A 9,292-nucleotide genomic window follows, 5' to 3' on the forward strand; every position below is an offset into this window, starting at 1 on the left:
ACAAGGAGGATGAGCTGTCCGTCTCTGCACAAGCAGAGAGCCCGGTGCTGTTGTTCCTGTGAGTAGGGTGCCACGGGAAGCTGAAGACCAATCAACAGTTTTCAGGGCTGGCATTTTCCTTCTGGGAGGAGGTCCCGGACGATTGTCATTTCGGAAGGAGGTTCTGTGGAGGACGAGCGTCATGAGTCGGTCCGTCTCTGGGCAAGCACATATTCCCAGTGCTCTTGTGCCTGTGACTAGCTGTCAAAAGAAGGTGAAGACGAGCAATAGATTTCACGGCTGCCATCTTCAAATTGACAGACGTAGCCGTAATTCTGCCATTTCGGAAAGAGTGTCTGCGGAGGACAAAAGCACGATGAGACGGTCCGTCTCTGGAAAAGCACAGATCCCCAGTGCTCTTGTTCCTGTGAGTAGGGTGCCAAGGGAAGCTGAAGACCAATCAACAGTTTTCAGGGCTGTCATCTTCCTCGTGGGAGTGGAGACAGACGTTTGCCATTTTGGAAACAGACTCTGCCGAGAACGGGCGTCATGAGCTGTTCCGCCTCTGAGCAAGCACACATCCCCAGTGCTGTTGTGCCTGGGAATAGCCTGCCAAGAGAAGGTGAAGACCAGCAATAGTTTTCAGGGCTGGCATCTGCAAATTGAGAGTCGGAGCCGGACTTCTGCCATTTCACAAAGAGACTAAGCGGAGGACAAGCAGGATGAGATGGTCCGACCCTGGACAAGCAGAGATCCCCAGTGCTGTGGTTCCTGTGAGTAGGGTGCCACGGGAAGCTGAAGACCAATCAACAGTTTTCAGGGCTGGCATTTTCCTTCTGGGAGGAGGTCCCGGATGATTGCCATTTCGGAACGAAGTTCTGTGGAGGACGAGCGTCATGAGTCGGTCCATCTCTGGGAAAGCACACATTCCCAGTGCTCTTGTGCCTGTGACTAGCTTGTCAAAAGAAGGTGAAGACCAGTAATAGTTTTCAGGGCTGGCATATGCACATTAAGAGACGGAGCCGCAATTCTGCCATTTCGGAAAGAGTGTCTGCGGAGGACAAGCACGATGAGACGGTCCGTCTCTGGACAAGCACAGACCCCGGTGCTGTTGTTCCTGTGAGTAGGGTGCCAAGGGAAGCTGAAGACCAATCAACAGCTCTCAGGGCTGGCATCTTCCTCGTGGGAGTGGAGACAGACGTTTGCCATTTTGGAAACAGACTCTGCCGAGAACGGGCGTCATGATCTTTTCGGCCTCTGAGCAAGCACACATCCCCAGTGCTGTTGTGCCTGGGAACAGCCTGCCAAGAGAACTTGAAAACCAGAAATAGTTTTCAGGGCTGGCATCTGCAAATTGAGAGTCGGAGCCGTAATTCTGCCATTTCGGAAAGAGTGTCTGCGGAGGACAAGCAGGATGAGACGGTCCGTCTCTGGTCAAGCACAGATCCCCAGTGCTGTTGTGCCTGTGAGTAGACTGACAAGGGAAGCTGAAGACCAATCAACAGTTTTCAGGGCTGGCATTTTCCTTCTGGGAGAAGAAGCCGGCCGTCTGCCTTTTCGGAATAAAACTCTGCAGAGAACGAGCGTCGTAAGTTCCTCTGTCTCTTGGAAAGCAGAGATCGCCAGTGCTTGTTTGGCCTGTGACTAGACGGCGAAAAAGAAGGAGAAACCCGATGCAGTTGTCGGGGCTTGCATTTTCCTTCTGGGAGAAGAAGCCGGACGTTTGCCATTTCGGAAGGAGGGTCTGTGGAGGACGAGCGTCATGAGTCGGTCCGTCTCTGGGCAAGCACAGATCCCCAGTGCTGTTGTGCCTGTGACTAGCCTGCCAAGAGAAGGTGAAACCCAGCAATAGTTTTCAGGGCTGGCATCTGCAAATTGAGAGTCGGAGCCGGACTTCTGCCATTTCGGAAAGAGACTGTGCGGAGGACAAGCAGGATGAGATGGTCCGACCCTGGACAAGCAGAGATCCCGGTGCTGTTGTGCCTGTGAGTAGGCTGACAAGGGAAGCTGAAGACCAATCAACAGCTCTCAGGGCTGGCATCTTCCTCGTGGGAGTAGAGACAGACGTTTGCCATTTTGGAAACAGACTCTGCCGAGAACGGGCGTCATGAGCTGTTCGGCCTCTGAGCAAGCACACATCCCCAGTGCTGTTGTGCCTGTGACTAACCTGCCAAGAGAAGGTGAAGACCAGCAACAGCTTTTAGGGCTGCCATCTTCAAATTGAGAGACGTAGCCGCAATTCTGCCATTTCGGAAAGAGACTGTGCGGGAGACAATCAGGATGAGATGGTCCGACCCTGGACAAGCAGAGATCCCGGTGCTGTTGTGACTGTGAGTAGGGTGCCACGGGAAGCTGAAGACCAATCAACAGCTTTCAGGGCTGGCATCTTCCTCGTGGGAGTGGAGACAGACGTTTGCCATTTTGGAAACAGACTCTGCCGAGAACGGGCGTCATGAGCTGTTCCGCCTCTGAGCAAGCACACATCCCCAGTGCTGTTGTGCCTGGGAACAGCCTGCCAAGAGAACTTGAAAACCAGAAATAGTTTTCAGGGCTGGCATCTGCAAATTGAGAGTCGGAGCCGTAATTCTGCCATTTCGGAAAGAGTGTCTGCGGAGGACAAGCAGGATGAGACGGTCCGTCTCTGGTCAAGCACAGATCCCCAGTGCTGTTGTGCCTGTGAGTAGACTGACAAGGGAAGCTGAAGACCAATCAACAGTTTTCAGGGCTGGCATTTTCCTTCTGGGAGAAGAAGCCGGCCGTCTGCCTTTTCGGAATAAAACTCTGCAGAGAACGAGCGTCGTAAGTTCCTCTGTCTCTTGGAAAGCAGAGATCGCCAGTGCTTGTTTGGCCTGTGACTAGACGGCGAAAAAGAAGGAGAAACCCGATGCAGTTGTCGGGGCTTGCATTTTCCTTCTGGGAGAAGAAGCCGGACGTTTGCCATTTCGGAAGGAGGGTCTGTGGAGGACGAGCGTCATGAGTCGGTCCGTCTCTGGGCAAGCACAGATCCCCAGTGCTGTTGTGCCTGTGACTAGCCTGCCAAGAGAAGGTGAAACCCAGCAATAGTTTTCAGGGCTGGCATCTGCAAATTGAGAGTCGGAGCCGGACTTCTGCCATTTCGGAAAGAGACTGTGCGGAGGACAAGCAGGATGAGATGGTCCGACCCTGGACAAGCAGAGATCCCGGTGCTGTTGTGCCTGTGAGTAGGCTGACAAGGGAAGCTGAAGACCAATCAACAGCTCTCAGGGCTGGCATCTTCCTCGTGGGAGTAGAGACAGACGTTTGCCATTTTGGAAACAGACTCTGCCGAGAACGGGCGTCATGAGCTGTTCGGCCTCTGAGCAAGCACACATCCCCAGTGCTGTTGTGCCTGTGACTAACCTGCCAAGAGAAGGTGAAGACCAGCAACAGCTTTTAGGGCTGCCATCTTCAAATTGAGAGACGTAGCCGCAATTCTGCCATTTCGGAAAGAGACTGTGCGGGAGACAATCAGGATGAGATGGTCCGACCCTGGACAAGCAGAGATCCCGGTGCTGTTGTGACTGTGAGTAGGGTGCCACGGGAAGCTGAAGACCAATCAACAGCTTTCAGGGCTGGCATCTTCCTCGTGGGAGTGGAGACAGACGTTTGCCATTTTGGAAACAGACTCTGCCGAGAACGGGCGTCATGAGCTGTTCCGCCTCTGAGCAAGCACACATCCCCAGTGCTGTTGTGCCTGGGAATAGCCTGCCAAGAGAAGGTGAAGACCAGCAATAGTTTTCAGGGCTGGCATCTGCAAATTGAGAGTCGGAGCCGGACTTCTGCCTTTTCGCAAAGAGACTAAGCGGAGGACAAGCAGGATGAGATGGTCCGACCCTGGACAAGCAGAGATGCCCGTTGCTCTTGTTCCTGTGAGTAGGGTGCCAAGGGAAGCTGAAGACCAATCAACAGTTTTCAGGGCTGGCATTTTCCTCCTGGGAGAAGAAGCCGGCCGTCTGCCTTTTCGGAATAAAACTCTGCAGAGAACGAGCGTCGTAAGTTCCTCTGTCTCTTGGAAAGCAGAGATCGCCAGTGCTTGTTTGGCCTGTGACTAGACGGCCAAAAGAAGGAGAAACCCGATGCAGTTGTCGGGGCTTGCATTTTCCTTCTGGGAGAAGAAGCCGGACGTATGCCATTTCGGAAGGAGGGTCTGTGGAGGACGAGCGTCATGAGTTGGTCCGTCTCTGGGCAAGCACAGATCCCCAGTGCTGTTGTGCCTGTGACTAGCCTGCCAAGAGACGGTGAAAACCAGCAATAGTTTTCAGGGCTGGCATCTGCAAATTGAGAGTCGGAGCCGGACTTCTGCCATTTCGGAAAGAGACTGTGCGGAGGACAAGCAGGATGAGATGGTCCGACCCTGGACAAGCAGAGATCCCGGTGCTGTTGTTCCTGTGAGTAGGGTGCCACGGGAAGCTGAAGACCAATCAACAGTTTTCAGGGCTGGCATTTTCCTTCTGGGAGGAGGTCCCGGACGATTGCCATTTCGGAAGGAGGTTCTGTGGAGGACGAGCGTCATGAGTCGGTCCGTCTCTGGGCAAGCACATATTCCCAGTGCTCTTGTGCCTGTGACTAGCTGTCAAAAAGAAGGTGAAGACGAGCAATAGATTTCACGGCTGCCATCTTCAAATTGACAGACGTAGCCGTAATTCTGCCATTTCGGAAAGAGTGTCTGCGGAGGACAAGCACGATGAGACGGTCCGTCTCTGGACAAGCACAGATCCCCAGTGCTCTTGTTCCTGTGAGTAGGGTGCCAAGGGAAGCTGAAGACCAATCAACAGCTTTCAGGGCTGGCATCTTCCTCGTGGGAGTGGAGACAGACGTTTGCCATTTTGGAAACAGACTCTGCCGAGAACGGGCGTCATGAGCTGTTCCGTCTCTGGGCAAGCACACATCCCCAGTGCTGTTGTGCCTGGGAATAGCCTGCCAAGAGACGGTGAAGACCAGCAATAGTTTTCCGGGCTGGCATCTGCAAATTGAGAGTCGGAGCCGGACTTCTGCCTTTTCGCAAAGAGACTAAGCGGAGGACAAGCAGGATGAGAAGGTCCGACCCTGGACAAGCAGAGATGCCCGTTGCTCTTGTTCCTGTGAGTAGGGTGCCAAGGGAAGCTGAAGACCAATCAACAGTTTTCAGGGCTGGCATTTTCCTTCTGGGAGAAGAAGCCGGCCGTCTGCCTTTTCGGAATAAAACTCTGCAGAGAACGAGCGTCGTAAGTTCCTCTGTCTCTTGGAAAGCAGAGATCGCCAGTGCTTGTTTGGCCTGTGACTAGACGGCCAAAAGAAGGTAAACCCGATGCAGTTGTCGGGGCTTGCATTTTCCTTCTGGGAGAAGAAGCCGGATGATCGCCATTTCGGAAGGAGGTTCTGTGGAGGACGAGCGTCATGAGTCGGTCCGTCTCTGGACAAGCACAGATCCCCAGTGCTGTTGTGCCTGTGAGTAGGCTGACAGGGGAAGCTGAAGACCAATCAACAGCTTTCAGGGCTGGCATCTTCCTCGTGGGAGTGGAGACAGACGTTTGCCATTTTGGAAACAGACTCTGCCGAGAACGGGCGTCATGAGCTTTTCCGTCTCTGGGCAAGCACACATCCCCAGTGCTGTTGTGCCTGGGAATAGCCTGCCAAGAGAAGGTGAAGACCAGCAATAGTTTTCAAGGCTGGCATCTGCAAATTAAGAGACGTAGCCGCAATTCTGCCATTTCGGAAAGAGTGTCTGCGGGAGACAAGCAGGATGAGATGGTCCGACCCTGGACAAGCAGAGATCCCGGTGCTGTTGTTCCTGTGAGTAGGGTGCCACGGGAAGCTGAAGACCAATCAACAGCTTTCAGGGCTGGCATCTTCCTCGTGGGAGTGGAGACAGACGTTTGCCATTTTGGAAACAGACTCTGCCGAGAACGGGCGTCATGAGCTGTTCCGTCTCTGGGCAAGCACACATCCCCAGTGCTGTTGTGCCTGTGACTAACCTGCCAAGAGAAGGTGAAGACCAGCAACAGGTTTTAGGGCTGCCATCTTCAAATTGAGAGACGTAGCCGCAATTCTGCCATTTCGGAAAGAGACTGTGCGGGAGACAAGCAGGATGAGATGGTCCGACCCTGGACAAGCAGAGATCCCGGTGCTGTTGTGACTGTGAGTAGGGTGCCACGGGAAGCTGAAGACCAATCAACAGCTTTCAGGGCTGGCATCTTCCTCGTGGGAGTGGAGACAGACGTTTGCCATTTTGGAAACAGACTCTGCCGAGAACGGGCGTCATGAGCTGTTCCGCCTCTGAGCAAGCACACATCCCCAGTGCTGTTGTGCCTGGGAATAGCCTGCCAAGGGAAGCTGAAGACCAATCAACAGTTTTCAGGGCTGGCATTTTCCTTCTGGGAGGAGGTCCCGGACGATTGCCATTTCGGAAGGAGGTTCTGTGGAGGACGAGCGTCATGAGTCGGTCCGTCTCTGGGCAAGCACATATTCCCAGTGCTCTTGTGCCTGTGACTAGCTGTCAAAAAGAAGGTGAAGACGAGCAATAGATTTCACGGCTGCCATCTTCAAATTGACAGACGTAGCCGTAATTCTGCCATTTCGAAAAGAGTGTCTGCGGAGGACAAGCACGATGAGACGGTCCGTCTCTGGACAAGCACAGATCCCCAGTGCTCTTGTTCCTGTGAGTAGGGTGCCAAGGGAAGCTGAAGACCAATCAACAGCTTTCAGGGCTGGCATCTTCCTCGTGGGAGTGGAGACAGACGTTTGCCATTTTGGAAACAGACTCTGCCGAGAACGGGCGTCATGAGCTGTTCCGTCTCTGGGCAAGCACACATCCCCAGTGCTGTTGTGCCTGGGAATAGCCTGCCAAGAGACGGTGAAGACCAGCAATAGTTTTCCGGGCTGGCATCTGCAAATTGAGAGTCGGAGCCGGACTTCTGCCTTTTCGCAAAGAGACTAAGCGGAGGACAAGCAGGATGAGAAGGTCCGACCCTGGACAAGCAGAGATGCCCGTTGCTCTTGCTCCTGTGAGTAGGGTGCCAAGGGAAGCTGAAGACCAATCAACAGTTTTCAGGGCTGGCATTTTCCTCCTGGGAGAAGAAGCCGGCCGTCTGCCTTTTCGGAATAAAACTCTGCAGAGAACGAGCGTCGTAAGTTCCTCTGTCTCTTGGAAAGCAGAGATCGCCAGTGCTTGTTTGGCCTGTGACTAGACGGCCAAAAGAAGGAGAAACCCGATGCAGTTGTCGGGGCTTGCATTTTCCTTCTGGGAGAAGAAGCCGGATGATCGCCATTTCGGAAGGAGGGTCTGTGGAGGACGAGCGTCATGAGTCGGTCCGTCTCTGGACAAGCACAGATCCCCAGTGCTGTTGTGCCTGTGAGTAGGCTGACAAGAGAAGGTGAAGACCAGCAATAGTTTTCAAGGCTAGCATCTGCAAGTTAAGAGACGTAGCCGCAATTCTGCCATTTCGGAAAGAGTGTCTGCGGGAGACAAGCAGGATGAGATGGTCCGAGCCTGGACAAGCAGAGATCCCGGTGCTGTTGTGACTGTGAGTAGGGTGCCACGGGAAGCTGAAGACCAATCAACAGCTTTCAGGGCTGGCATCTTCCTCGTGGGAGTGGAGACAGACGTTTGCCATTTTGGAAACAGACTCTGCCGAGAACGGGCGTCATGAGCTGTTCCGTCTCTGGGCAAGCACACATCCCCAGTGCTGTTGTGCCTGTAACTAACCTGCCAAGAGAAGGTGAAGACAAGCAATAGTTTTCAGGGCTGCCATCTGCAAATTGAGAGTCGGAGCCAGACTTCTGCCTTTTCACAAAGAGACTAAGCGGAGGACAAGCAGGATGAGAAGGTCCGACCCTGGACAAGCAGAGATCCCGATGCTGTTGTTCCTGTGAGTAGGGTGCCACGGGAAGCTGAAGACCAATCAACAGTTTTCAGGGCTGGCATTTTCCTTCTGGGAGAAGCAGCCGGCCGTCTGCCTTTTCGGAATAAAACTCTGCAGAGAACGAGCGTCGTAAGTTCCTCTGTCTCTTGGAAAGCAGAGATCGCCAGTGCTTGTTTGGCCTGTGACTAGACGGCCAAAAGAAGGTGAAACCCGATGCAGTTGTCGGGGCTTGCATTTTCCTTCTGGGAGAAGAAGCCGGACGTTTGCCATTTCGGAAGGAGGGTCTGTGTAGGACGAGCATCATGAGTTGGTCCGTCTCTGGGCAAGCACAGATCCCCAGTGCTGTTGTGCCTGTGACTAGCCTGCCAAGAGACGGTGAAAACCAGCAATAGTTTTCAGGGCTGGCATCTGCAAATTGAGAGTCGGAGCCGGACTTCTGCCATTTCGGAAAGAGACTGTGCGGAGGACAAGCAGGATGAGACGGTCCGTCTCTGGACAAACACAGATCCCGGTGCTGTTGTGCCTGTGAGTAGGCTGACAAGGGAAGCTGAAGACCAATCAACAGCTCTCAGGGCTGGCATCTTCCTCGTGGGAGTAGAGACAGACGTTTGCCATTTTGGAAACAGACTCTGCCGAGACCGGGCGTCATGAGCTGTTCGGCCTCTGAGCAAGCACACATCCCCAGTGCTGTTGTGCCTGTGACTAACCTGCCAAGAGAAGGTGAAGACCAGCAACAGCTTTTAGGGCTGCCATCTTCAAATTGAGAGACGTAGCCGCAATTCTGCCATTTCGGAAAGAGACTGTGCGGGAGACAATCAGGATGAGATGGTCCGACCCTGGACAAGCAGAGATCCCGGTGCTGTTGTGACTGTGAGTAGGGTGCCACGGGAAGCTGAAGACCAATCAACAGCTTTCAGGGCTGGCATCTTCCTCGTGGGAGTGGAGACAGACGTTTGCCATTTTGGAAACAGACTCTGCCGAGAACGGGCGTCATGAGCTGTTCCGCCTCTGAGCAAGCACACATCCCCAGTGCTGTTGTGCCTGGGAATAGCCTGCCAAGAGAAGGTGAAGACCAGCAATAGTTTTCAGGGCTGGCATCTGCAAATTGAGAGTCGGAGCCGGACTTCTGCCTTTTCGCAAAGAGACTAAGCGGAGGACAAGCAGGATGAGATGGTCCGACCCTGGACAAGCAGAGATGCCCGTTGCTCTTGTTCCTGTGAGTAGGGTGCCAAGGGAAGCTGAAGACCAATCAACAGTTTTCAGGGCTGGCATTTTCCTCCTGGGAGAAGAAGCCGGCCGTCTGCCTTTTCGGAATAAAACTCTGCAGAGAACGAGCGTCGTAAGTTCCTCTGTCTCTTGGAAAGCAGAGATCGCCAGTGCTTGTTTGGCCTGTGACTAGACGGCCAAAAGAAGGAGAAACCCGATGCAGTTGTCGGGGCTTGCATTTTCCTTCT

The sequence above is a fragment of the Haliaeetus albicilla genome, chromosome 2 (assembly GCF_947461875.1).
Source record: "Haliaeetus albicilla chromosome 2, bHalAlb1.1, whole genome shotgun sequence".
In the NCBI taxonomy this organism is placed as follows: domain Eukaryota; kingdom Metazoa; phylum Chordata; class Aves; order Accipitriformes; family Accipitridae; genus Haliaeetus; species Haliaeetus albicilla.